The sequence below is a fragment of the Callithrix jacchus genome, chromosome 9, assembly GCF_049354715.1.
Source record: "Callithrix jacchus isolate 240 chromosome 9, calJac240_pri, whole genome shotgun sequence".
NCBI classification, from domain to species: domain Eukaryota; kingdom Metazoa; phylum Chordata; class Mammalia; order Primates; family Cebidae; genus Callithrix; species Callithrix jacchus.
In genome coordinates this window covers 107,458,949-107,486,525 of record NC_133510.1, presented here as the reverse complement: position 1 = coordinate 107,486,525, position 27,577 = coordinate 107,458,949, and the positions used below count along the sequence as shown (strand labels likewise).

At 45.3% G+C, this 27,577-nt stretch overlaps 1 protein-coding gene across 2 annotated transcripts in view; it reads right to left on the bottom strand.

The window, feature by feature from the left end:
- CHST11 (carbohydrate sulfotransferase 11) overlaps positions 1 to 27,577 on the bottom strand; it is a 302,655-nt gene that overhangs the window by 194,881 nt on the left and 80,197 nt on the right. The gene's annotated exons all lie outside the window — the stretch shown is intronic.

Here is a 27,577-nt window from a genome sequence, read left to right as displayed (position 1 = left end):
TTCAAAATGTTAATTCCCAAATCACCTCTGTCCACCTAGAGCTAGTTTTCCTAGTTCTGCTCACTTGACCTCTGTGGGACCTGAGCCCTCTCCTACCAGCACGAGCGGCCTTTTCAGTCGTGACCCCTATTTCTGCGAATCAGTTCCATCCTGGGTGGGGTACAGCACTGCTAGGAACACCACCAACCAGAGCACAAGCGTCCCCTCCGTGTCAGTGGCATTTCTGGAAATGAGGCCCAGCCAGGAAGATGGGGGGTGAAAAGGGACCAGATATATCCAGAGAAGAAACACCAGACTGGAACCAGAAGCCTGAGCAGTAGGAGTATTGAGGGTCTGAGCTCTGGAGTCCAACACTCCCAAGTTCTAACCTGTCCTCTGACTTCTCTAAGCCTCAGTCTTCCTATCTCAAAAATGGACCTAACAATGGGACCTAAGCAATAAGACCATTGTGAGGATTAACTGGAAGTAGCACATAGGAAGCTCTTAGCACAGTGGCCGGCACAGAGCAAGCATTCAGTGACAATAATAATACAGAGAATACGGGCGTTGTTTTCAGGGAGACTCCAGCAGAATCAAATCATGCCCAGTTCTAGCTGTGGGTGAGCCCTGAATCATTTCCACTTCCAGGTTCAGAATTCTCTTTCATTTTGCTGTGCCAGAGACTTCACTTGTTCCCCAAAACCTGGTCTTGCCTTCTTTCAAAGTGTTAAAAATGAGTCAGGCATGCTCGCGCCTAGAATAAAGACCCGCTAAAAACCCCTTTGAGCAAGTACGCCACATGGCCCAGTTCTGACCAATGGGATATGAACACACCCTTTGTCACTGTTCCCCTTTTCGCTGCAAGGGATAAGAAGGTAGTAGAGGGCCATCTTGGGCTACATGGATAAGGTCAACACTCGGTGGGGGAGCAGAACAACAAGACGGGAGAGGGCTGGGCTTCCGATGCCATGGCGTCGCCAGGTCAGGCCATGTCAGGACTGTTTTGTGACAGATGAACTTTGGTCTTCTGTAAGCCATAGCTATTTGGGTGCCATGGAACGGCAGTCAGTCTTATAACCTAATACACTCATGTTTCTTCATCTGACCCTCACAAGTAGCATAAGAGGCTGGTAAAATTATCTTACTCTCTCACAGATGGGAAAAAGTACCACAAGGAAGCTAAGTGACTAGTCCAAGCCAAACCTCTCTGAGTGACTGTGTTAGAATTTCAGCTTCAATTTGAGTGCTCTTCTCCCAGGTTATGTGACACTTCTGTTGCAGACTCTGTCCCCAGGAGACATGGCTGATCACAGCAATGTCACGGCAGAATTTGATTCTCAGTAAATCCAGTGAGCACCTTGGCGTTCTGCTAATTCTAAGAAACAGAAGAATGCATAAAATAAAGCCCCCATCCTCAAAGAGCCCACAGTCTCATACACAGGTTTACAACGGAGGGTGCAGCAGGACAGTCTCCAAAGGGTTTTCAGATTCATTATGGAGAAGCCGAACAAGGACATGAGCTGCAGAAACTAAGCTTGTAGAGGTTAAATGACTAATCTGAGATTGCTCCATAAGTGGGATAACTGGAACTAGAACCCTTATCTTTCAAATTCAAGTCTTGTGCCCTTTCTGCTGCCCAAATATCATGTGCCATAAAGTGCTGATGCCGCCTGCTGGCGCATGACCATCCCTTCCCAACCCTCTCTCATGATGCTTCCTGGCGCTCATCCGTATTTTTGAGTTTGAACAGCACAAATCAAATTCACCCCATGTAAGACTGAATTCCTAGAAGGTACCATGAGCGCTCCTATGTCTCAACCAAACCTTCCCGCTGCTCTGCCATGTTGAATTCCGAGATTAACTACAAAGCAATGCCTCTCTATCTACGAGCAGAAGGGAAACTGTAAACAGGGTTGAATAGAATAATGTTAATACAACTGCCTTATCTTTTTCAATAGTAATTTGGTTTCCTGAAGGCCTTTGATGTGCCTCTGGTGGATACTAACCTGAATTGTAATCAATCAACCTTGACCATTAAGACCCTATATAACCTAACCCTTGCCTGCCTCTCCCACTCCAGTCCAGCCTCATCATTTCACTAACATGCCCAGCTCATCCCCATCTCCGAGCCTTTGGCCTTGGTATTCCTTCTGCCACAAACAAAAATTCCTTCTCCCCTTAGAACTTCCCATGGCTCACCCCTTCTCGTCCCTTAAATCTCTGCTCAAAAGCCGCCTCTTCAGGGAAGCCTTCCTCAGTGGTACCTTCCAAAATACTAGGTTGGTACAAAAGTAATTACTGTTTTCTCCATTACTTATAAACGGCAAAAACCACAGTCACTTTTGCACCCGCCTATAGCTTTCCCACTTCGTCTAGTTTCCTAGCCCTGCAGGAAATGGCATTCTTCACTACCCCAAATTATGTCATTTACCATGCATGTGTTCAGTTATTTAATTTTAATTTTTTTTTCAAGATGGAGTCTCCTTCGGTCTCCAGGCTGGAGTGCAGTGATGCGGTCTCGGCTTACTGAAATCTCTACGTCCCAGATTCAAGCAATTCTCCTGACTCAGCCTCCCAGTTAGCTGGGATTACAGGCATGCGTGACCACACCCAGCTACTTTTTGTATTTTTAGTAGAGCCAGGGTTTCACCATGTTGGCCAGGATGGTCTCAAACTCCTGACCTCATGATCTGTCCACCTTGGCCTCCCAAAGTGCTGGGATCCCAGACACAATTTTTCCTTTTTTTTGAGTCAGAGTTCCACTGTTGTCACCAGGCTGCAGTGCAATGGCACAATCTCAGCTCATTGCAACCTCTGCCTCCCAGGTTCAAACAATTCTTCTGTCTCCACCTGCAGAGTAGCTGTGATTACAGGCACCCACTGCCACGCTTGGCTAATTTTTGTCTTTTTAATTCTAAGTCCTGGGGCAGCAGGAGTATCTCTAATTGAGACTTTTCGCAAGTGATTTTAGGTTTCTATGTGGGTGACTGCCTCCTAAGCAGGTGAGTCACAAACCCATCTTAAGAGCACAGCTGCATTCTCCACTGGAGGTTGGTGGAGTAGGCTTCTGAGGCAGGGCTGTGTCTTACATGGTTGTGTTCCTGTGTAAGGGTTACAGGCATAATTTCGACTCCTGATCTCAGGTGATCCACCTGCCTCGGCCTCCCAAAGTGCTGGGATTATAGGCATGAGCCACATCGCCCAGCCGTGTTCACTTATTGATAGTCTGTCTTCCCCACCAGAATGGAAGCTCTATGAGGGTAGGGACTTGGTTTACTTTAATGCTTTCTCCTTAGTCCTGGAATGAAGCCTGGCACATAGGAGGCACTCAGTAAGTATTTGAGAAGTGAGTGGATGAATTAATCTGTGGAACGTTTACTGCATGCCAAGTACTGTGCTAGGCTCTGAGGATACAGCGACTGAAAAACTAAAACAAAATAACAATCCCTGTCCTTGAGTTTATAGCTTGGAAAGGTGATACAGAGAGATGCGCCCAAATCCAGAAGTGCTAGGAGAGTACCATGGTGTTCCAGAAGCACCAAAGAGGAAACACCATCCCTGTTCCGGCCGCACTGATTGAGATCGAGGAACTACAGCCCCACCCTCTCGGTGGGAACACAACCGTGTAAGACACAGCCCTGCCTCAGAAGCCTGCTCCACCGCCTTCCAGTGCAGGCTCCACCCACCTCCACTGGAGAATACAGCCCTGCTCTTAAGATGGGTTTGTGACTCACCTGCTTAGGAAGCAGTCACCCACATAGAAACCTAAAATCATTTTTGAAAAGTCTCTATTAGATATGCTCCTGGTACCCGAGGACTTAGAATTAACAATCTCTAAGCCAGTCACAGTGGTTCAAGCCTGTAATCCCAGCACTTTGGGAGGCCAAGGTGGGCGGATCACTTGAAGTCAGGAGTTCAAGACCAGCCTGGCCAACATGGCGAAACCCAGTCTCTACCAAAAATTACAAAAATTAGCTGGGCATGGTGGCACGCACCTGTAGTCCCAGCTACTTGGGAGGCTGAGGCAGGAGAATCGAATAAACCCAGGAGGTGGAGGTTGCAGTGAGCCAAGATCGTGCCACTGCACTCCAGCCTGGGCAACGGAGTGAAACCGGTCTCAAAAAAGAAAAGAAAAGGGAGAGAAAGAGGGAGAGAGAGAGGGAGAGGGAGAGGGGGAGAGGAAGGGGGGGGAGAGAGAATTTCTGCTAAAGAGAATGACACAGCACAACAGAATTAATTCTGTACACTTGAGGAGGGGAGGGGGTACAGACATGGGAGCCTCCAATTTGCAGGAATTGATACAATTCAGATGAACTTCATTCAGAAAATAAGGAAACATAAAGCCCCCTTCCCAGCTCTTCCTTAAAACAAATCATTAAGACAGGTGCAGAGGAGACTAGGAGACAGCCAGGCAGAGGGCTGGGGGTTCGGTTTCAAGAAGCCCCCATCTCAAGCCACAGACAGGTGCAAAGGCTTTACAAGGTCCTGCTCTGGCCCTGGCATACCCACCAGCCGGGAAGGCATCAGCTCTTCCCTTTATTCACGGAGGCTGCTGGGGTAGGAGGGCAAAGAGGCAGAAGGGGTGCTGTGCAAAAGCCGAGGCTGAAATACTGATGAGGGGGAGAAACCGCACATCACAACTGGAGGACAGACGCTGCTGCCACGGCTGGAAAGGGTCCTCTCAGCTCAGCAGAGCTGGTCCTGTCTGGCCCTGGGTGGCACTGCCCTCGGCTCCAGCTCTGGGCCTCTCTACAGGCTGTCCCCACCCCAGAAATGCAAGCCCTGCTTTCCTGCCTCTACACTTCCTTCCCCCAAGTCAGACCTACACCCCCACGAAGGCTTCTCTGATTGCAACAGCCCACACTGAAAATCACAGAAACCTGGGGATGCTTCAGGATTAATTCAGTTCCCACATTTCCCTGGAAGAAGAATCCGGGTGCGTGAGATGGAGTGAGCTGGTTCCCTCTCCTCTCTCCCCACCTCCTTCCCTCCTACCATGCTCCTGCTCCTCCTAGGGACAATCCACCCTCCTTCACTACAGACTCCTTCAATTCACTCAACAAATGTTTCCTCCTCTCCCACCCTCTCCCTTCAAGATCAAGGCCTGCCAACCAGTGCCAGTGGATGTGACCTTATTTGGAAAAAGGGTCTCTGCAAATGTCAAGTTAAGATGAGGCTATACTGGAGTAGTGTGAGCCCTAATCCAATGACTGGTGTCCTTACAAGAAGAGGGAAATCTTTTTTTTTACCCAGGCTGAAGTGCAATGGCGCAATCTTAGCTCTGCCTTCAAGCGATTCTCCTGCCTCAGCCTCCCAAGTAGCTGGGACTACAGGTGCACGCCACCACACCCAGCTAATTTTTGTATTTTTAGTAGAGACGGGTTTTCACCATGTTTTCCAGGCTGGTCTTGAACTTGGACCTCCAGCCAAGCCTTGATCCCAGACTTCCAGCCTCCAGAACCATTAGAGGACAAATTTCTGTTTCAAGCAACCCACTTTATGATCATGGGAATATGTATGTCTGCCTTCACAACCTAATACACCCACCCTGCCAAATTCCAGCATCATACTCATCCTTTTCCTGTATCCCTCTTAGCTGGGAGCCAGCTGAACCACCTGGAATAAGTCTCCTGAGGTCTCAGAGCCTCAGTTTCTCCTCTGTAAAATGGGGCACCATGGGGCCTCACACTAAGATCTAACATCTTAGATGTTAGAGACAATATGTGTAACTAATGTATACATATACTGCAGCTGCCTGGGCCAAGTGTTCCAGGGTCTGATTCAGGAGAGCTGCCCCTCCCACCACCTGTCAGTAATCGCTCTCCCTCCCTTCCAGCGAGACAGGCACCATCCTTTCTCATCCACCTGCACTCTGCCCAGACAGCAGCAGGGGCTGGACTCCCCAAGGCTGCCTTTGTGCGGCTGGCAACACACAACCTGTTGCTTTTAAGGACAGGCCCCTTGCCAGCTCCATCTGCCTCGGGGACCAGCTGTTTAATGGAGCCTAGAGTTGGCTCCAGGGGAGACAATGAATTTTAATACTTCCGGACACTGCAGTCAGTCAGAACCCAGCCTCCCAGGCAGGGCCATGAGGGACTTCGAAATGGTGGGGCCCAACCCCCATCCTGGACCTCTGAGTTCAGGGCGGCTGCGCTGCTTGTCCAAGATCCCACAGCTGGGTAGTGGCCATCAGTTCCCAAACCAGAGAGAACCAGCTGTTGCTCTGAGCCCTACACAGAACAGCATCTTTTATAAAGTTAAAATGTGCAGAGAGGAAGACAGGAAATGAGGGAGAAAGAGGCAAAAGGAGAGGTGTGTGCCTCCTGTCTAGAAAATGAATGAAATGTCTTCTCGGATCACTCCAGATGACAGAAATTTAACCCACAAATCTAAAAAGTAAAATCCCTATTACAAAATTATATTTCCCCCTTCTCTGGGTCAACTCTTCCTTGCCCTACGCATCTTCAGTCCCCATTCTGCCCACCATTCCCACAGATACTCTCTTCCATGGGTTCTCCCAGAGAATAGAGACACTGACCCTGCATGGTGCCCTTCCTCCAGAGAGCAAGCCACACGGCGTGCACAACCTCAACTGCTACCTCCCCCTGACGTGGCTGGAATCAGAAGCGTGGCTTTCACAAGCTTGGCATTGACAAAACATTTTCGAGGTGAACTTGATAAGTCCCGCATTAACACTGACTGCCATTTGCCTAACACAGCATTGAGTGAGTAAAAGAACAAATGAACAACTGAGCGAATGGATGAAACAGTTGAGCTCACAAGCTCGGAAAGTGGGTTTCCACTAACTCAGTAACATACCTCCCCATGAACCCCACTGCAGCCTCGAGTCCCTCTTTTTCCTGATTCTGGATGAGGAAAGCAGGATCACTGGTTGACTGGCTCGGGGTCTGAGGTTTTGGTCCTGGCCCAAACCCACAGGAACCATAACAGAGCCGCATGGAGACAGCATAGGAGGGCTCTCTGAGGGCAGCTAGTGCTGGCATTTTCACCTGTTTTTAAGTCCTGGAAGCCTCTGTTAAAACAAAATCTTAAGCAGAAATCTCATTGCACAGATTGAAGCAGAGCTGCTCTGGCAGAGAGGCAGGGGATGCTTACTCCTCCTCCATCCTCCCCAGCAGCCCCTGAGATTTCTCTGTGGGACCTCAGGTTCCCTGGTACCCAGGGTGAAAATGCCTGATCCAGGACATGCCTCTTGCTTTATGCAGCAGAGGAAATGGAAGCCCAGAGCAAGGAACGTACCCTGAATCATCACCTGGAGCAGTGATGCCAGCACCAGAGCCCATGCATCCTTGCTCCTGGTCTGCCCTCATCTCCAATCACTTTGCCAATCACTGGTCAGCCAGGCCCATCAAGATGGGCATTTCCTCTCTAGGACATGGTGCCCCTGTCTCTGGGCCTTGGCACATGCTCTTCCCTCTGCCTGGATTGCCCCTCCTCTCAAACCTTTGATCCCCTCTTGTTATCTATGGTAGAAAGACTCTAAGGTAACCCCCAGTGACCCCCAAATCCTGGTATTCACAGCCTGTGTAATGCCCCAACCCCCTTGAGCATAAGCCAGCCTAATTTGCTTCTAAATAATAGAATACAACGAAGGCAAGGATATATTGCTTGCATGATTACATTACATCAGATTATCACTTCCCTTGTGCCATCACTCTCTCTCAATGGCTTTGATGAAGTAAGCTGCCTTGCTGTGAGCTGCCCAGAGACACCCACATGGCAAGAATCAAATCCTGCCAGCAATCATGTGATCTTGGCAATGGATCCTTCCCCAGTCAAGCCTTCTCATGAGACCCCAGCCATGGCTGACACCCTCACTAAAGCCTAAGAGAGATGGTAAGGCAGAGGACCCATCAAAGCCATGCTTGTACTTCTGATCCACAAAAACTGTGAGATCATAAATATGTGCTGTTTTAAGCTGCTAGATTTGTGACAATTTGTTATACAGCTGATACAGTTTGGCTGTGTCCCCACCCAAATCTCATGTTGAATTGTAATTCCCAATGTTGGGGGCGGGATCTAACATTGGAAGGTGATTGGATCATGGCAACAGATTTTCACCATGCTGTTCTTATGATGGTGAGTTCTCACAGGATCTGATGGTTTAAGGGTGTGGCTTCCTCCCCCTAATTCTCATTCTCTTTCTCTCTCTCATTCTCTCTCTCTCTCTCTCTCTCCTGCGTTATCATGTGAAGATTTGCTTGCTTGCCCTTCACCTTCTGCCATGATTGTAAGTTTCCTAAGGCCTCCCAGCCATGCTTCCTGTGGAACTTTTCTTCATAAATTACCCAGTCTCAGGTAGTTCTTTATAGCAGTATGAGATTGAACTAACGCAACAGCATTGGTCACTAAGACATTGCCCTAGGGCATTACCACTTGCCTTTGGAAATTCAGCTCAAAGTGCGCTTCCTATACGAAACCCTCCCTGAGAAGTTAGGCTCTCCCTCCATAACTATCACCATGAGCATCCCCACCACCACCATTTCATCATCTTCATCATCCTCATCATCACAACTAACATTTCCTGATGGTCCACTTTATTCCAGGTACTTTGCTCAGTCTTTACATTTATTAGCTCATTTAATCCTCACAACAGATGTACAAGGAAGGTACTGTTACTTAACCTCATTTTAATGATGAGAAAACTGAGGCACAAGAGATTTTAGAGACAGCCTGGGGTCTACTCTTTCTCATACTGCGTCTCAACACCACAGTTATAACTAGTTACTGACTTTTCCATCTCTCCTTGTATTTCTCATAGAGACAGAGAGAAATAGAAAACAAGATCATCTCAGAGGCTGTCTTCTAAGAGCTAAAACAGGCAGTGGGAGCTACTTTAGATTTGGGCCATGGGAGAAAACAAAGTCTCTCTAGGTGGCAACATTTTTGCTGAGATGGGAATGAAAGGAAGACAGCTGAGTAATGACCTAGAGGAAGGTTGGACATGGCAGCTCACACCTGGAATCCCAGCACTGTGGTAGGCCAAGGCAGGAGGATCACTTGAGCCCAGGAGTTTGAGACCAGTCTGGGCAATGCAATGAGACCCCATCTCTACAAAAAAATGAAAAGTTAGTCAGGTGTGGTGGTGTGCACCTGTAGTCCCAGCTACTCAGGAGGCTGAGGTGGGAGGATGGCTTGAGCTCAGGAGGTCAAGGCTGCAGTGAGCTGTGATTGTACCACTATACTCCAGCCTGGGTGACAGAGTAAGACCCTGTCTCAAAAAAAAAAAAAAAAAATACAAAAAACAAAAAAGATCCAGAGGAAGAACATCTGAGCAAATGGGAAAGGAAGGTCTGGAGGCAGGAACAAGCTCAAGTGTTTCATCTTGTCACACCAAAGTGACATACAGTGTTAGGCCTTCTGACTCAGGGTATGGTCCCTGGACCAGCAGCATCAGCATCACCCAGAAACCTGTTAGAAAGGCAGACTCTCAGCCCACCCCAGATCTACCAACAGAATCTGCATGTTAACAACACTTCCTAGTGATCTGTGTGTACAAGAAAGTTTGAGAAACTCTAACTTACTCAAAAAATGCTTGTTGAATGAATAAACAAACGAATGCTCTGCAGATCAAGTTTCCAGTTCCAACTGCACCCCTTCCAGCACCCAGACAGCAGAGAAGGTGTCAATTTCACACCCCATAAAGCAGGCTGACAGACAGCTGTCACAGCAGGCAAGGAGACCACCAGTATCAAATCACCCCACAGCTGCCCCACACCCACGTCGCCCCACCTTGGTCTCTTTCCACCTCGCACCACTTCCATACGGCCTCACATGAAGTTTTAGATTCAATTACTAGTCCCCAAATGGCTATCAAACCCACACAACTTGGCTAAAAATACTCTTCACACTTGTTAGGCCTCCCCACCCTTAAATCACTTCGAGGAATCTGACAGCTGTAATTAGCAAAATATGTCAATCCAGCCTTTTCACAGAGAGGATGCCCTTCTAAGTTACATTGGCACAGCTCAAGTCGGAAAGAAGGAGGGTGATTATCTCATCTCTTCTTGCAAGACTGGGTGATTCTAGCAACATGAGCCAGGGCTTTTGTTGCTTGAAGCTGACCTCTCTAACCATCCATAACCAATAGATGATTACGAAAGCAAGCAGTCACAGGACATACGTTGAAAACCAGCCAACTTCCCTGCACACTACCTGTCAGCATTCGGAGGCCCTCACCCTAGTGTGCGGATCTAGGAGGTGTCAGCTTGACCCCACACCTCCTTTGGGGTCTTAATGTGAAAACAGATTGAGGCAACCTGCAGTTGCCTATTAATTTTTCCTGTCGAAAGTCTGCCAGGGAAATCAGAACATCTGTAGAACTGGAAACTGCTTTCCTTTCTTAATAGAGCCATTCCCAATCTGGGAGGATAGCAAGTGAATCCCAATCCACACTTCAATATGACAGAGTAGGTGGCCTTTGAAATACGGCCAAGGCCTGAAGAGTGCTACGAAAAAAGCTATAGTGTCTCAAGAAGGGACCATCAGCACTCACCTTATTTTCCTCTTTATCCAGGCCACTAGAAAGAGGGAAAAGAAAAGAGAGATGTGAAGATTTAGTGAAGTCCTAGGGTAAAGTTAAACTTTGGCCAGCCAGCTGACACAAAACATGTGGACATCACTTGTGAGAAGTTAAAGCCTGCACCATACAATTGTATATACTCATATAAAGTGACGCAGCGACATCGTCTGCCTCTTTTACCCCTTGACCGTCAACGAAATAAGAAGGAGTTCCCTGTCCCTTTCTGCTCTTCACTCTGATTTCAGGTGAAGTGTCTCTTAGCCAAACAGTGCACTGACTTTTAAAATGCATTAGGATCCATATGGGCAAGAGAGAGTTTTCCATTCCAAGACCCCTTAGAGCCATGGTTGGCAAACAATGGTGTGTAAACAGTGTGAGTGGGTGACAGCCACACCCATTTGTTTATTGCCTCTAGATGCTTTCCCTCTACAACTGCACAGTTGAGAAACTGACAGACAGTATGGTCTGCAAAACCCAAAATGTTTACTGCCTGGTTCTTTAAACCCAAAGTTTGCCAACCGCTGCCTGAGAGGAACAAGGCAAGGTTCAAAGTAGGACATTTTCCATTCTGCTCAGATAAAGATCAAAATATTTGGCTGATGACTGAATACTCAGATGCGGCTCTCTAACTTAGTTTTGCCCTTTATAACACGGGAGGTCAGACCATATGGGGAAATGCCAGCCGACCCCGGAAACACTATCAAACAACAAAGAACCAAGCTACTCCTGCACTGGGGGTCACAGCTCTACACTGCAAAGCCTAAAAGAACTATTGCCTTCAACCAATGTTCTTCTGGACATCGACTCGGCGTGGATACAAGGGGTGCCTCTAGTTTTACAAACAGCCCAGAGAGGTCAGGTAGGTGTTGATTCTGACCTCCAGTGCAATTTACATCCTGCTGAGAAATAACGAGTGGCATCTTTTAACCTTGGTGCCACCAGGCTTCTCCTCTAGCTGAAGTGAGTCATCATTTCAAAACAGGGTCCATGTCTTCCAGATTAGTTTATAGGCTTTTTTTTTTTTTTTTTTTTTTTTTGGAGATGGGGTCTCACTCCATCGCCCAGGCTGGAATGCAATAGTAAGATCAGAGCTCACTGCAGTTTTAACCTCCCAAGCTCAAGAGATCCTCCCCACTCAGCCTCCCGGGTAGCTGGGACTATGGGAACGCATCACTATACCTGATTAATTTTTGTTATTTTTTGTAGAGACGGGGATCTATGTTTCTCAGAGTGGTCTCAAACTCCTGGGCTCAAGCAGTCCTCCTGCCTTGGCCTTCCAATCAGCTTCAATAGAAAGTTTAGGCCTGTCTATCCCATGGCGCCTCCTGCCAGAACTGTTCATCTCCTTACATCAATTCCTTCCCTTCCTTTGTTTCTCTCACCGGACCTCTTATGAGGTGGAACCCATAAATCACTTGTAATCTCATTTGTTAGTCTGTCTGTTTAACGAAACTGACACCAGGTTATAAAAATCTGCAGAAATCATGAAGAGGATGCTAAGACTATGGGAATATCCCTCAGTGCAGTTCTGGCCTTCTTTCCCCCAGCAATGATCCCAATTAAGCCATTTTCTTTTCTTCGATATTTCTGACCTATCACCACTTCTCTCTTGGTTTTGGTCTCGTTTGGCTTTGTTTTGGTTTTGTTCAGTGGGGATAAGAGGAAGCTGGATCAAAGCAGCTGCAGGAACCTACCAGGAAGTGGCCTGACAAGATGGAACTTTTCTCCATCCTGGAAAAAAAGATCGCCAGGTGCTGCAACGGCCCTTTCTGAGACTGTGTGCCCTTTTGTGTTAACTTTTCTAATCCCCCTTTCCATCCATATTGAAGCAAAACCCAGAGCTTTCCAAATAGGCACTCTGAGTTGCTCAAACTATTGCCTGCCACAGAATTGCAGTAACTCCAGACTCTCCAATGTGAGCAACTAGCCCAGCAGGGTATGTAAAGGAGCATGCTGACCTGTAATGAAGGCACTCTGCAGTGGACAGCCCCACCCCTCACTCTGCCCGCCTCACTCCTGTCGTGGCCATCCCCACTCCAGCACATGCAGAACTGCACAGCGCGACTCAACCATGGTGCATCTGCACACACGGGGCTCCAGTTTTCATTCCTGGATGCTTTATTGCAATCATTCTGACAAGCTGTGTAGATTTCCCACCTCCCCACCTCATTTATCACTGTGGTTGGAACCTGTTTGGTTTTCATACCAACCATTCAATATGAAAGACCAGGTCAGTGTCTGATGTTTGGAGCGCTATCCATGAAAATGAAAGAACACAGTGAGAAATTTTAGAATTTTGATGATGAGGAGTCTAGTTCACTTTGCTAAAAAGGCAATTTTGTGTCTGAAAAATAACCCATTCTGCTTGAAAGGTCTTGTCTTTTCAGATAATCTTGCTTATCCCACAGTCCTCCTCCTCCTTGGTTGACAGATGGCTGCCTGTGTTCAGGGAGGCAAGGGGCCTTGCCTGAAGGAACAACACCTGAATGGCCCAAGAAAGACACGGCATGGTCATTTTCCTTGGCCAAACTTTCCTCGCCTCTTCTGCAACTAGGAAAGACCATGCAACCCAGTTCTGGTCAATGAGATGCAAAGAGAAGACCACTAGGAGGGTCCTGGGGAACCTGAAACAGAGGAAGCCCTCAGTAAATTTGAACATTGTTAGTGTCATCACCGTGATTACTATTAATTTTAATAACAAATTAATTTTCTTCTCTTTTCTCTCTCCCTTTTTTCCCCCCGTCCTTCCAGTGGTGAGCTGGAGTTAGATTGTACCAATTCTCTAGAATTTACAGTGACCATCTCTTCCCAACACTGAGCTCACTGACATCACACTGGTAGTATGAAATCAGCCATTATAGGAATATTTACACCACGGAAAATTGCAAATGCTACAAATCAGAATTTTTCCCCAGAGATCTAATTGTTAAACATTTACCAGCACATCACTTCTACCTGACTTCTCACCTTCTTCTCTCTTTCTAACCACACATCTTCTTATCATAAACCACTGAGCACCTACTATGTGCCGGGCATTAGGCCAGGCTGTCCTTGGGAGCCCAAAGGTGAATAAGACATGGCTCTGACGTCAGTGAGTTTACAGTCTGGCAACAAATCTGCATCGATTAAGAACAGAAAGGTTCTTAGTAAAAGAAAGGTTGAAAGTAACAGAAAGCCCAAGCATCAGCGACTGATTTCAGAAAGTCTGACAGTGGGAGGGCAGCTCTGGCCACCCCACAGTCATCAAGGATCCCACTAGCTTCACCCTCTCATCCACCATCGTCTGCATATCAACCTTTCCCCTTCACACTCTTCATCATGTGTACAAGGGAGCTGCCACACTTCCGGTTATCAAGACTGTATTCAAAAGCAAGAATCAGGAACCTTTTTCTTTTTATCCAGAGAAAATAATTTAATTCTCATAATAAATTCATGAGATAGATACTATAACTATTCTCATTTTGTTGCTATGGAGATTGAAACCCCAAAAAGATTAAATAAATAATTTGCTCAGGGCCACACAGCTTGAGTAGCCAGAACATAAACCCAAGATTCTGATACCAGAGTGTGCTGGTGTCAGATATACTACTCAGAGATTCTGGCACTTAGAAGCAAAACCATGCAATGTACTACTCAGCTGTGCCGTCTTGTACTATTCTCTCATGTTTGCAGGTACTCACCATTTAGCCTAAGACTTCTTGTTGCTCAAGAATGAAAAACCCATTTGCTCATCTGCCTACACTCTGCTCCCCCCACCCACAGTTATGGGCATGGAATTAGATGCCTGCACTTGTTAACTGGCCAGGGAAATACTCCCATGCACCCATCTTAGCTCTGAAACACGCAACCTGAATGGAAAATCTTGCTGCTCCTGATGCCGGGAGGCCTGCATTTGGCTCCTTCCTGTTCTAATTACCCACTTGAAAACCTAAAGACTTGGGCTCCAGTCTACTTGGCAATCAGACCTTCTCCTTGGCCCATCTTCCTGCAACTGCACACCTCCCTTTCCGGGGCTGCATTCCTTTTTTCCTGTGTCCATTCCTCGGGAAGAGCTTATGATTTCTGCCTGTCTCAATAACTCCCCCATCACAGAAAATTCCAACCTTACTGGCACCACACTATACACTCATATTCCTTCCTAGACTCAGCTAGAGAAAAAGATCAGTCTTTGCAAGAGTAGCCAAAGATCTGAGTGCTTTATTACTGATAATTTCTTTAATAGAAAAAGTGAGTTCTCCCCTTGGTTTCTGCCAGAATCAGAAATCCTGCTCTGCAAAGAAATTCTTTGGAAATCTCAGCACCACTTCACTAGTACTCTGGAGGACACTGTTCTAAAAGGCACAGCCTGGGATCGTACTTGTCACAGCAAGTTTGGGCTCATGTCCTGAGCATGTACCAACCACCCAAGGAAACACACACGGTTGATCCTATCACCACTTCTCTTTTGGTTTTGGTCTCGTTTTGCTTTGTTTTGGTTTTGTCCAGTGGGGATAAGAGGAGGCTGGATCGAAGCAGCTGCAGGAACCTACCAGGAAGTGGCCTAAAAAGAGGGAACTTTTCTCCACCCTGGAAAAAAAGATCGCCAGGTGCTGCAATGGCCCTTTCTGAGACTGTGTGCCCTTTTGTGTTAACTTTTCCAATCCCCCTTTCCATCCATATTGAAGCAAAACCCAGAGCTTTCTAAATAGGCACTCTGAGTTGCTCAGACTATCCCTTATTATGCTAGCTAAGAAAAACTTAGAAAGGAAATTTAAACCTTTTTCTTGAGACAGTTCTGTTGCCCAAGCTGGGATGAGTGGCAAAATCATAGCTCACTGCAACTTGAGCTCCTGGGCTCAAGCGATTCTCCTGCCTCAGCCTCCCATGTAGCTGGGACTACAGGCATGCACCACTGCACTTGGCTAATTTTTGTATGTGCGTTTTTTGTAGAGATGGGCTCTTGTTATGTTGACCAGGCTGGTCTCAAACACCTGATCTCAGGTGATCGTCCTAACTAAGCCTCCGAAAGTGCCAGGATTATAGGTATGAGCCACTGCATCCAGCCCAGGAAAGTTAAATCTTTTACATGCCTTGATCCATCAGAAATAACAAGAAATAAATTGATCACTTATGGTTCAACAATGTTGGCTCCTCATCTGTTATGAACTGAATGTGTGTGTGGAAATCCCCAATATGCTGGTATTAGAAGGTGGAGGCTGTGGGAGGTGATTAGGTCATGAGGGTGGAGCCCTCATGAGTGGGACTGATGCCTTTATGAAAGAGACCCTACAGATGCGCATGGAGACTGAGATGGGAGGATCACCTGAGCCTGGGAGCCGGAGGGTGCAGTGAGCTGAGATCTCACCATTGCACTCCAGCCTGGGTGACAGAATGAGACACTGCTTTTTTTAAAAAAAAAAAAAAGAAAGAAAGAAAGAGAGAGAGAGAGAGAGAGAGAGAGAGAGAGAGAGAGAGACCAACCCTAGAGAGTTCTCCAGCCACCCTTCTCCCATGTGAAGCTATAAGAAGTTAGCCATCTGCAAACCCAGACGAGAGCCTCACTAAAACCCAACTGTGCTGCCACTCTGATCCCTGACTTTCAGCTTCCAGACTGTGGAAAACATTGTTTATAAGCCACGTGCCTTTGACAGTTTGTTACAGCAGCCTGAGCTGGCCAAGGCATCATCTTTATGGAACCTGGTATAGTGGGTAAGATGAAGTAGCTCAATATCATTTGTTCTATATTTAAGCCAAGGCTTCTAGATGCTCCATCAATCAACCAAGCCTGTGCCCACCTGAGAGACAAGGACTGTTATTTTCAAAAACCTGACCAAGGACAATTTATTTTCCTCCATCCAAACACAGTCCGCATCCATTCTCCTGGACAGGCTCCACAAGGGAAGGCCAAAATGATCGATCAAGTCCAAGGTTCACAACACTTGATATCAATAAAGCCCAGCACATGGCCAGCTCTGTAGAGGCCCTGTGGCAGCTCACAGGGCGGACCCCGCCCTCTTCACCCTCAAAGGAGCCATTCCCTGACGGTCCTGAAACCTCTGAGCGTGGAGGAACGTGACGGTGAATTTAAGAAGGCAATGAATTGATTGATTTTTTTTTGTTTTTCAATTTGTAACAAAATTCACCTTGGGTTTTTGTCTCCCTTTTACTCTGCAGGGTAATAATAGAGATACTCGGACAGGATGGCTCTGGGGGATTCTTGCCATCCACAGGGACAAGCCCAACAAAAAGGAATGCTGGCCATTCCTGCATGCCTCCCTCTTCTCAGAAAGGACGCTGTCCCGTGCATCTAATAAACCCACCCAGTTCTTAGCCACAGGGCAAAACAATGGCACACTTGGAAACCACATAATTGCTGTGGCAAGGCCAACATCCACCCCATATAAATTTACTGCAGTAATTCAGAGGGAGGCGAAAATGGCTTTATTATTATTTTGAGAAACCAAAAAGAAAGCACCAAATCCATTATCTCCGGGAGAGGACTGCGACCCCCAGGGTACATCATTGACTGCTCACATTGCTGATTTCTACAAGAGCAAAATACATTTTCTCCCTCGCCGTCCTCTCTCCCCATCAATACAACCAATTTTTTATTTTGATATGGGATACAGTCTCGATGGTTCACATTTTTCTCAGTTATCCTTAACTATACTTATTATTTCCTGAGAAATTAGCCTACACAGGATAGCTGGCCAATACTTTCTTTGGAACCAGAAGGTTCTCATCAAAAATTCTATGTATGAGCATTAATTAGTTCTTTTCAGGTCCTTCTTTATCTAAATCAACCTCTCTCTCTCTCTCTCTCTCTCTCTCTCTCTCTCTCTCTCTTCTCGCCCCCTCTTTCTTTCTTTCTTTTGTAGGTCTTGCTCTCTCTGTTGACCAGGTTGGAGTACAGTGATTCAACCATATTGCTCACTGCAGCCTCAAACTTCTGGGCTCCAGCCATCCTCCTGCCTCAGCCTCCTGAGTACAGGTGTACGCCACCAGGCTCGGCTAATGTTTTAAAAGTTTTTGTACAGAGTGGGGTCTTGCTATGTTGCCCAGGCTAGTCTTGAATTCCTAGAATCCTCCCACCTTGGCCTCCCGAGTAGCTGGGACTACAGGTGCACACCACCACGTCCTGCTTCAGATACATCTTTACTGGTGCCCAAAAAAAGTGAAGGGAAAAATCAAACAATCAACCCCTTGATTGGAAGGAATCTGTTGGTTGCTGGGGCAGGGGAGATGGGCAGACGAAGAAGCAGAAAGACATGAAAAAAGTATACAATGACTTCAGTGACTGCCATCAGGTCTCACGATGCCACTGAGAGAGAAAGTACATCAGGCAGGATCCAACCACATGTGTTAATTTCCCCCAACTTATACTCCTGGATTCCTGTAAGACTCTGAGCCAAGTCCAGGGCAGAGAAGGATGGGAGGGGGTTCCAGTCAACACCCCTTCAGGCATGAGGATGACTCAAAGATTTAGTGCAATCGTCAACTACTCTTTAAAGTAACAACCCTTGGGGGTCCTAAAATGTCCTCAGAGGGAACTTACATCTCCATTTACCACCTTCACTGCCACTGCATCTAAAAAGTTAACGTTTTGAATAGGTAATGAAGCCACACAATATGAAAACCAAAAGGCACTGAAAGATTCATACAGCGAAAAATACGTCTTCCCCATGGTTCCCACCCATCCAGGCAACCACTGTCTCCTCACTAGTATTTCCAGAACATGCACTATGTGCTGGACGCTGGGGCTTCAGGTCCTGGGCAATTTTGCATAATCACTGATACCAGTTTCCTGTGTGTCTTTCCCAAAATAGCCTGTGTTTTTCACATTTTATTAAGTGGGATCACACAGTATTAGTCCATCTGTGTCTGGCTAACTTCACTTGGCATCATGTCTTCAAGGTTCACCCATGTTGTAGCATGTGTCAACATTTTCTTTCTTTTTCAGGCCGAAGAAATAGCAGTCCATTGCATGTTTGTTACATCTGGTTTCTCCTGTCAGCCCTTGATGGACAATTGATTTGCTTTTACCTTCTGGCTATCGTGAATAACGCCACTATGAATATAGGCATGCAAATACCCATTCAGGTCCCCGCTTTCAGTTCTTTTGGGTATATACCAAAGAAGAATTCTGGACCACATGATAATTCTATGTTTAATTTTGGAGGGAACTGCCATACCATTTCCCACAGTGGCTAACTGTAAATTATTTCTAAAACAAATGTTAGCCGATCCTCCATGATGTTCAGCACTACCATTTAAAAGCAGGCGTCACTCTTCTCAACTGAGGAAGGACAAAGTTTGTTGCTTATCATAACTTGGTTCTACACATCCAAGATGTTGAAAATGAAATAGTGGACATAAAAGTTGCTAGAAAGTAAAATGCGGTGATATTATCATCCAGTTATGACTTCCGGTATAGCAATTCGTAGCTGACACTCTATCTGAGATGGAGTCGCATTCTGCCTCCCAGGCTGGAGTGCAGTGGCATAATCTCTGCACACTGCAACCTCTGCCTCCCAGGTTCAAGCAATTCTCCCTGCTTCAGCCTCCAGAGTAGCTGGGATTACAGGCACCCGCCACCACACCCGGCTAATAACACTCTTTACTCCTAAAATACTTCTTTTTCCTCCAGATTAGCTGCCCTGAAATAATTTGTACTGCCCTTTTCTCATTTGTTTTCCCAATTCCCCCATGAGATGAAGCAAAGCAAAAGGGCCTCTACAATTCAGACAAATTCATTCAAAGTAAATATCCCATCCCCAACAGGGGGATTTGAAAGCAAGAGGTGATGGCCAAAACTCAATTTCAGAATATCCACTAGCACACCACGGACTACACACTCAGGCAAAGAAGCTAAAGAAATACACTATGTTGTTACAGTGAAAAGAAAAGGCTGCACCGAGATGACTACACAAGCCGAACATAGACCGCGTTTCATGAAAAGGGTCTTGCAGGCTGAGAAGAAACACCCGCAAAAGGGATGTCAAGCTGGACTGTCATTTAAGATGTCAACTTCACTGAAACGTGATGAATCACTTTAGGTTTACAACACTCCGTGGAGGTCACCTCAAGGATTTTTGCATCTCCAGAGCAAAGCCAAGACTCTCAATTAATCACAAAAGGAGGACAGCGTGATCAGGGCACATGAAAGCTTTTAAAGTGTGTGTGTGTGCGTGTGTGTGTGTGTGTGTCTTAAAAAGGCAGGGTAGGGGGCCGCTGGATATAATTCTAGAGACTTTTCTTACTTTTAAAACATTCTGCAGAATACGAACATACGCGTCATGTTCCGACCTTTATTCTTACAAGCTGGTGTGCTGGATACTTCAGGGATACCGGGTCGTCTTCTAAGAGTTATTTGAAAAGTTCTGCCACTGGCTCTTTGCTTTTGCTATCAAAACACTACCGATGAAAAAGGATTTTCTGACCTGGCCTCAACCTTAACTCAAGAAGCAAAATCTTAGAGAGGAAGCTCCATTTGTACTCCACCCCTTCACATCAATCCACACATGATCAGGTAAGACCATGTAATAAACACGGGCTGTTTTAGGGCGTCAAAATGCTCCCTGGCTGACCTTTGCCTCCAGCCCTCATTCATTTTTTAATTAGAGAGGATGGAGCCTTGGCTTTCCCAGACCGAACACTGTGGTTTCACCCACCTGCAAGTGTCCCTGGCGGACCTTGACATGTAATCAATCGTTCTGATTCTGCTGAGGCACAAATCTGAGACAGGATCACCCAGGTGGGGGTAGAGGAGGACAGGGGAGGGGTCTCAGGTCACCACGGATCTGCCATTGTGGCCCAATGGGCCGAGGTTCCTGTCTCTTGCACACATATACACTCTATCTGACTTTCATTTTTTCTTTGCAAAGAATATGGCTCTCCCCAAAAGGTGGCCTGCCAGAGCTATTGATTAAACTGAAGATTAACATTAAAACATCTAGGAATTGATGGTTCTTAACTGAAAATAATGACTTTTCCGAAATCTGAGACACTACCTATATTTTTTTTTATGGCTTCCAAATTACAATAAGAAAATTTTAAATATACATCAACAAAGTAGGCTTCGTTCATTCATTTTATTTATGACTTTTTGTCCTGTACAATCAGCCTCCATATTCATATGTTCCACATTCATGGGTTCTACATTCAGAGGCTCAACCAACCTCAGATGGAAAATATTCAGAAAAAAATTCCATAAAGTTCCAAAAAGCAAAATTTGACTTTGCTGTGCAATAAGTACTACATTGAATCACGCAAATGAAGTGATGTGTAGACACTGTATTATGTATTTTAAGTAATCTGGAGATTATTGAAAGTATGGGAGAGGAGGAACACAGGTTATATGCAAATATTAATACACCATTGTGGGCCAGGTGTGGTGGCTCATGCCTGTAATCCCAGGACTTTGGGAGGCCGAGATAGAAGGATTGCTTGAGCTCACAAGTTCAAGACCAGCCTGGGCAACACAGTGAGACCCTGTCTCTAAAGAAAGGAAAAAACCAATACTACTATGCTATTTTGTAAGGGACCTGAGCATTATGGATTTTGGTATGCATAGGAGGTCCTGGATGCAATCCCCCAAGGATACCAAGGGAAGACTGTATTTAGATAACAATTAGAAGTCTGAAAAGAGAACCAAAGTCTTTCAGTTTATGCTGTGCTATGACTTATGCCATTGTGGCTGACAATTTTGGGGGTGTGAGCTGCATCCCTTCTCAGGGACAAGGGTCCTAGCATGTCCTGGCTTTGTCAGTCTCTTCCACAATTCGGCACCTCCATCTTTCTTACAAGCATTTTGTAATCTCACTGCTCAGCTACTTTTAGGAAACAATCCCTATTTTAAATATTTCATCTTATCATCCCTATACAAATACTTGTAGTTTTTCATCCATGTCTCCCTACTTTTAATTCAGAAAATATAGTAGTTGTATTTGTAATAAAAGCTAAAATAAAAAATAAATGCTAACTACTAGGTGTGGTGCATTATCCTATTAAAGCCTCCCAGGGAGGTACCAATATTATTATTATCCCCATTTTTCAGCTGCAGAGACAGAGAAGTGGGGTAACCTGCCCAAGGTCACACAGCAGGCAAGTGCTGGAACTAGAAATAAACACTGTGGCTGTGGTGCTCCAAAGTCTAGACTCTGGGCTATCACAGGAAAAAAGTGAAGAGTGGAGTTAGCAGCTATTTGTGGGTAGAGAGAAGAACAGTTGGCAAATATATAGATAACTTTTTGCTTTCAAAATTCTATTGCCCAGCTCTGCAATTAGCGAGCCTGTAACCCTGAGCAACACTTCTTTGGGTATGATAATTCTCTTGGCCTCAGTATCTTCATCTGTAAAATGAGGAGAATAAGCATGACTGCCTTATAGGATTGCTGTGTGGATTAAATGAGTTGGCATAAGTTACATGCAGACACAGTGCCTGAAATACAAGAAGTGCTGTGTAAGCATGAGCTTTCACTGCTGTTATTGCTTGGACTTCCTAGGCCTCAATTACTCAAAAGTCAACACTTCTCAAAATACAGATAGTAAGTTTCTGTTTCTCACTGCCAGACGTTATAATACCGAATTAGGATATGCACTGGCAATCGGGGGAACTGGTCTGAAATGTCAAGTCACTTGGCCAATGAACCTACATTGTTTACACAAATCAGCCTTGGCTTTTTCCAAGAAGGAGATTACAATCTAGTGGTGAGGAAAAAAGAAAGTGGATTTTAACAGGATGTGAGCTGTAGAAAATGTTGAAAAAGGTACGGATGGGCAAAGTTCAAAAAAAAAATCTATTCTCTTGAACACTCTCCATAACTGTAGGCTGTGTATGACTTCTTCCCAAAGAATACAGTATGGAAAAAGTGGGGAAGAGCAATTTTACCATGGAAAAACTCAACAAACACTATTTAGCCAAGGGACCAAGGTCAACATCAACAGTGATAACTCATGTCGAGAGAGTGATGCACCCTTGAGAGGATGAGATGAGAACAGAGCCTTACCTCTCTGGTCTTCCTCCTGAAATCCCCAAATCCCAGTCAATTCATGAGAAAAATCACATCTGAGGAACGTCCTACGAAACACCTGACCAACAAGCCTCAAAATGGGCAAGATCACCAGAAATAAGAAATGTCTGAAAACTGCCAGAGCCAAACGCCTAAGGAGACGCGACAGCTAAACATAATGTGACCTTTTACATGGAATTCTGGAATTAGAAAAGAACATTAGGTAAAAACTAAGAAAATCTAAATAAAATATGATCTTCAGTTAATAATACTGTATCAATATCGGTTCATTAGTCATGACAAATGGCCATGCTAATGGAAGATGTTAACAACAGCAGGTGGCTCACGCCTGTAATCCCAGCACTGTGGGAGGCTGAGGTGGGAGGATCGCTTGAGGTCAGGATCAAGACCAGCCTGGACAAATAGCAAGACCTCATCTCTACTAAAAATAAAAAAATTAGGCAGGCACGGTGGCATGCACCTATGGTCCCAGCTACTCAGGAGGCTGAAGTGTGAGGATCACTAGAGCCTGGGAACTTGAGGCTATAGTGAGTCATGATGGCATCACTGCACTCCAGCCTAGGGAACAGAGTGAGATCCTGTCTCAAAAAAAAAAAAAAGGCAGGGCACGAGTTGTCATATGTTAAGTGCAGACACAGAGGAGTAGATGGAAACTGTATTTTTTCACAACTTTTCTCTAATTTTAAACATATTACAAATGAAAAATGCATTAAAGGGTTTTTAAAAAAATTCTATTGAATAGCCACTCAACCAGGCAGGGCCAGTGTTCTACTGTTCTTGTGAGTGGTGTGAGTTGGTAAAGTTTAGTAACTTGCCTGTGATCCCACTACTAGAAGGCAGGGCTAAGATTCCAACCCAGGTCATTGGACCTCAGAGCCCACCCTGTTAACTACTTGGCCTCACTATCTCCTAATTTGGTGGGAAGAGATACCCACAAGCGGGGTATCTCACGGCCAGTGCTGGGCACTTGCCTGGCCGGCTGTTTCTATGGACAGCCCCAGCCCACCATCTTAGGTCCTGCTGTTTTAGGTCTTCTGTATCTCAGAGCCACAATCCCAATCCAAGATGACACCTCCCCACGTTGATGGATGTTTGAAGTCTGTTATTTGGGCTGTTCATTTTCTATCTCATTCCAGAGTGACATGATAATGGAAACCCTGAGCTGGTATTTTATCAGCAACTACCCCTTTCTGTTCCACACACCTGTGTGCAATGTGGTATGTAATCAGAGGACAGCCAGGGACATGCCTGAACCTGACAGTGAAGGAATTGTTTCCTAACAGGTTCTAGAATGCTTCCTGGGGGAGCTAAGATTATTAGGACTGCTGCCGCTGACTCAAACTGAATTTCCCAGAGATCAAGGATCTTAAGGTACAGATGCTAATGCTGCATAACTATCCCTTCAGCCATCAAACATGTTCTAGGCACAGAGAAGCAGGCCTGGAGGAACAGAAGGATGAACCAGAAAGGAAGGTTCTTTCAAAGGAACACACAACCAGCAGGGGAGACGGGACATAAACATCACCGCTGTCACAGTAATAACCAGCATCTTCTATATGCCTCACTCTAAGCCAGGTGCCTTATAAATATTCTCTAAAGAGCCCTGCTGTTGGTGTCTCCACTTTATAGAAGAGGAAAGTACTTCAGAGCAATGAAAAGACAGGCAGAGTCAAGCTGAGCACAGTTCTGACCAGATCCAAAATCCAGACTCCTCCCGATCAAAGAAGAAAGTGAGACTCGGGACCAAGGGCTGATGTGGATGATGTGGAAGAACAGTGAAGCAAAGGCGTGCATGATTCACACAAGTACATCACATGGTCAAGTGAGGTCTGAGATTCTACACTAACATCTAACAGTCTAACAACTGTGGAATGGAATTCTGGAATAAGAAAAGAACATTAGGTAAAAACTAAGAAAATCTAAATAAAATATGGTCTCCAGTTAATAATAATGTATCCATATTGGTTCATTAGTCATGACAAACGTTCCATGCTAATGTACGATGTTAACAACGGGTGGCTCACACCTGTAATCCCAGCTCTGTGGGAAGCCGAGGTAGAAGGACCACTTGAGCTCAGGAGTTCGAGACCAGCCTGGGCAACATAGCAAGACCTCATCATTATTAAAAATAAAAAAATTAGCCAGGCATGGTGGCACACACCTGTGGTCCCAGCCACTCAAGAGACTGAGGTGTGAGGATCACTAGAGCCTGGGAATTTGAGATTGTAGTGAGCCATGATGGCGTCACTGCACTCCAGCCTAGGGAACAAGTGGCAGTGCTAACATCTAACAACTGTGGTGCTGATATACTGGTCCTGTGACCACACATCGCATAGGAAGTCTTTGCCAAGCAACGATGGGCTTCAACTCATGGGCAGTTCTATACAAATGGCCTCATTAGACCTAAATCCTGGGTCTATAACAACACCAGGCTTAAAGTTAATTAAGTGGTCATAGTTTTTCCTGAAAGGGTTTGAGCAAACACTATTTCTCATGAGCCCCAAGGCATCATATCTCAGCCTTTCTGAGCCCTCATCCCTAAGATGCTTTCCCAGTCTGTCCCTGCCAAGCAAGACTTGTCCAGCTTTGCTGTCTGTATTTTGTATGGAAAAAAACAGCAGAGTCATTTGATATGTTTTATCAAATTGTAGTCTCGCCCTCATTTCTAATGCATATCCCCTCTGTATGTTGCTGATGCACCACTGAAAACAGCTGAACTAATAGACGTCCTAGAGGAAAGTAAACTTTGTATAATAAAAGGCTTGTCCTTCACAATCCACTGTCTATGGGACTCTAGAATGAATCTGCTTTTCATTCACATTGAATCCAGAGCTATGATCTCTTTCATATGTCTGCACATAAATACACGTATGTATTCAATTTTCTATAGTGCCATAAATGAATACATGCCACTGTTTAGGAAATAAAGCCCTGGTTTATAACTCCAAGGTTCGCTCTGGATAAATGGCATCACAAACACACACAAGGTACTTTTCGACCCATTCCGCCCCCCCCATCTGCTCAGTATACCCATATGGATACAATTTTAGCAGACATTGAGTCACCTTGGTAATGGGAGAGGAGAAGATATTTGCAAATACCTCTATTCCACAATGTAAGGTTTATGTTCCTTGAGGTAAGCAACATTCCACATTGCCTGTGGAATGCAGCACAGTCAAAGAGAGTCAGTGTGAGATCTGGCCCTGAGGTCTAAGGACCTCACTGGGATGCACAGATTAGAATTCCCAGACATTAAGACCAGATTATTCTAAAGCAGTTTGCAGTTAAGACCCAGTGCATAGCAGCCCATGAGGCACTAAGGACAGACGGTCTGCTGAAAGTCCCCAAAACAAGCTGCCGTCTCAACAGGAAGACAGCGTCAGACCCCAATGTCTTCTTCCATTCCCATTCCTTCCACCCTGAAATCCAGGAGGACGAGGGCATCTCCATGAGAACGTCAAGCACGGAGCCCCTACACCATAACTCAGCCCAGACTCCCAAGGGCGGGTGAGGCACAGGGAAGGAGGCTCAGAAGGCATAAATACAATCTTTTCACATTTACAAGTTTTCTTACAACATGAAGAAACAGCTCCACGAGGAGTAATTTTACAACCCCATATAATGTCATATTCTAGCCAGAATCTTTGCCACTGGGGTTTCACAGAAATACAAATGTGTCAGCCTTTACCATAATTAGCCACTTTTTAAAAAATGTATAATTCACATCTTAAATTGCCTAATGGAGATGGGGTTGGTATAGCTAATCAGAAACTTGGCTTCTATGAAGGGAGAATAATTGAGCTTCTTAATAAGATGAAATAAAAAGATTTCTAGCCCTTACATTCTGGTGCTTAATAAATCAGTATGCAAATGAAAATAATCAAAACAAAAGCTCCCAAGAAATCAGCCTACACACGCTGTATGCTATTCAGTCTGCCAGTCTGGAGATTAGCAGAGCTTCAAGGCCATCACCACTCACACCATGATACGGGATTACATGACGAATCCTTCCTTCCACGGAGGAGACATTAAAGAGGACAGTGGCTTCTCTCGCCCTCTCAGCAGGATCAACTGAAATCCATCCACCTGGCAACCTTCGGGTACGTGTTTGTAATGTGATAGGAATGAATTCTAAAATCACTAAGCAAGATTTCAGTGAAATGGAAATCACTAAATGGGAACCGTGAGCAGCAAGTGACAAACTGCAACTTGGAAAAATAATGCTGAAAAATTGTTCTTGCTCTATTTCCTGGGTTCTGAAGGAAGGAGGAGGAAGAGGCTAAATCGTGAGAATTGCTAGGGAAACCACAGACGGCTTCAGGGTCAAGGTCCTCATTTGTGGCCCGTATCACACTGTCAAAGAAAATGAAAATGAGGGGTAGAGTCCTTGATATTGATTCCATCACTATCCTTCCAAAGCAAATTCATTGCTGAAATATGTCATTTTGCTAAGTACATTTATTTATCCTTAAAACTTTATATCACATTAATAATGTTATTAATAATGTTAATAATGTATTAACATTAATAATGTTAAAGGAAAAAAAGAACTCAGTTATTTCAACATGCACCTTGCGAAAGGCTTCAGAAAACCACATTTTAGTGTTCCTTTTTCTATTAAAAAATCCATCTCCACTAACCCAAGATCTTTCTTTCATTATTAGTAACTTTAATTTCATTGAAAGGATTTGGGGATGGGGGTAAATTTTAGTTTATTCTAAATAAATGCCTTCAGTTTCCCAGCCTTTGCCCAATCCAATGGAAATTTATGTAACAGGAGATGAGCTACAGCCAAAAAGACTTATTCCAGAAAATCTGCCTGTGTCTCTCTCTGAACATCCACGGACTGAGGCCATTTCAGTGTGCCTTCTTTTCCTTGCTTCTTGATTGACACTTGCAACCAGCTCTTTCCACTGTCCCCAACAAGTGATAATGATCCATGAACCACCTAAGACCCCAACTGTCTTCGGGGAACACAATTTGGAAGAAAAAGTGCTGAGAAGAATCATTACCATGTGAATAATACTTCCACTCAACTGATTCA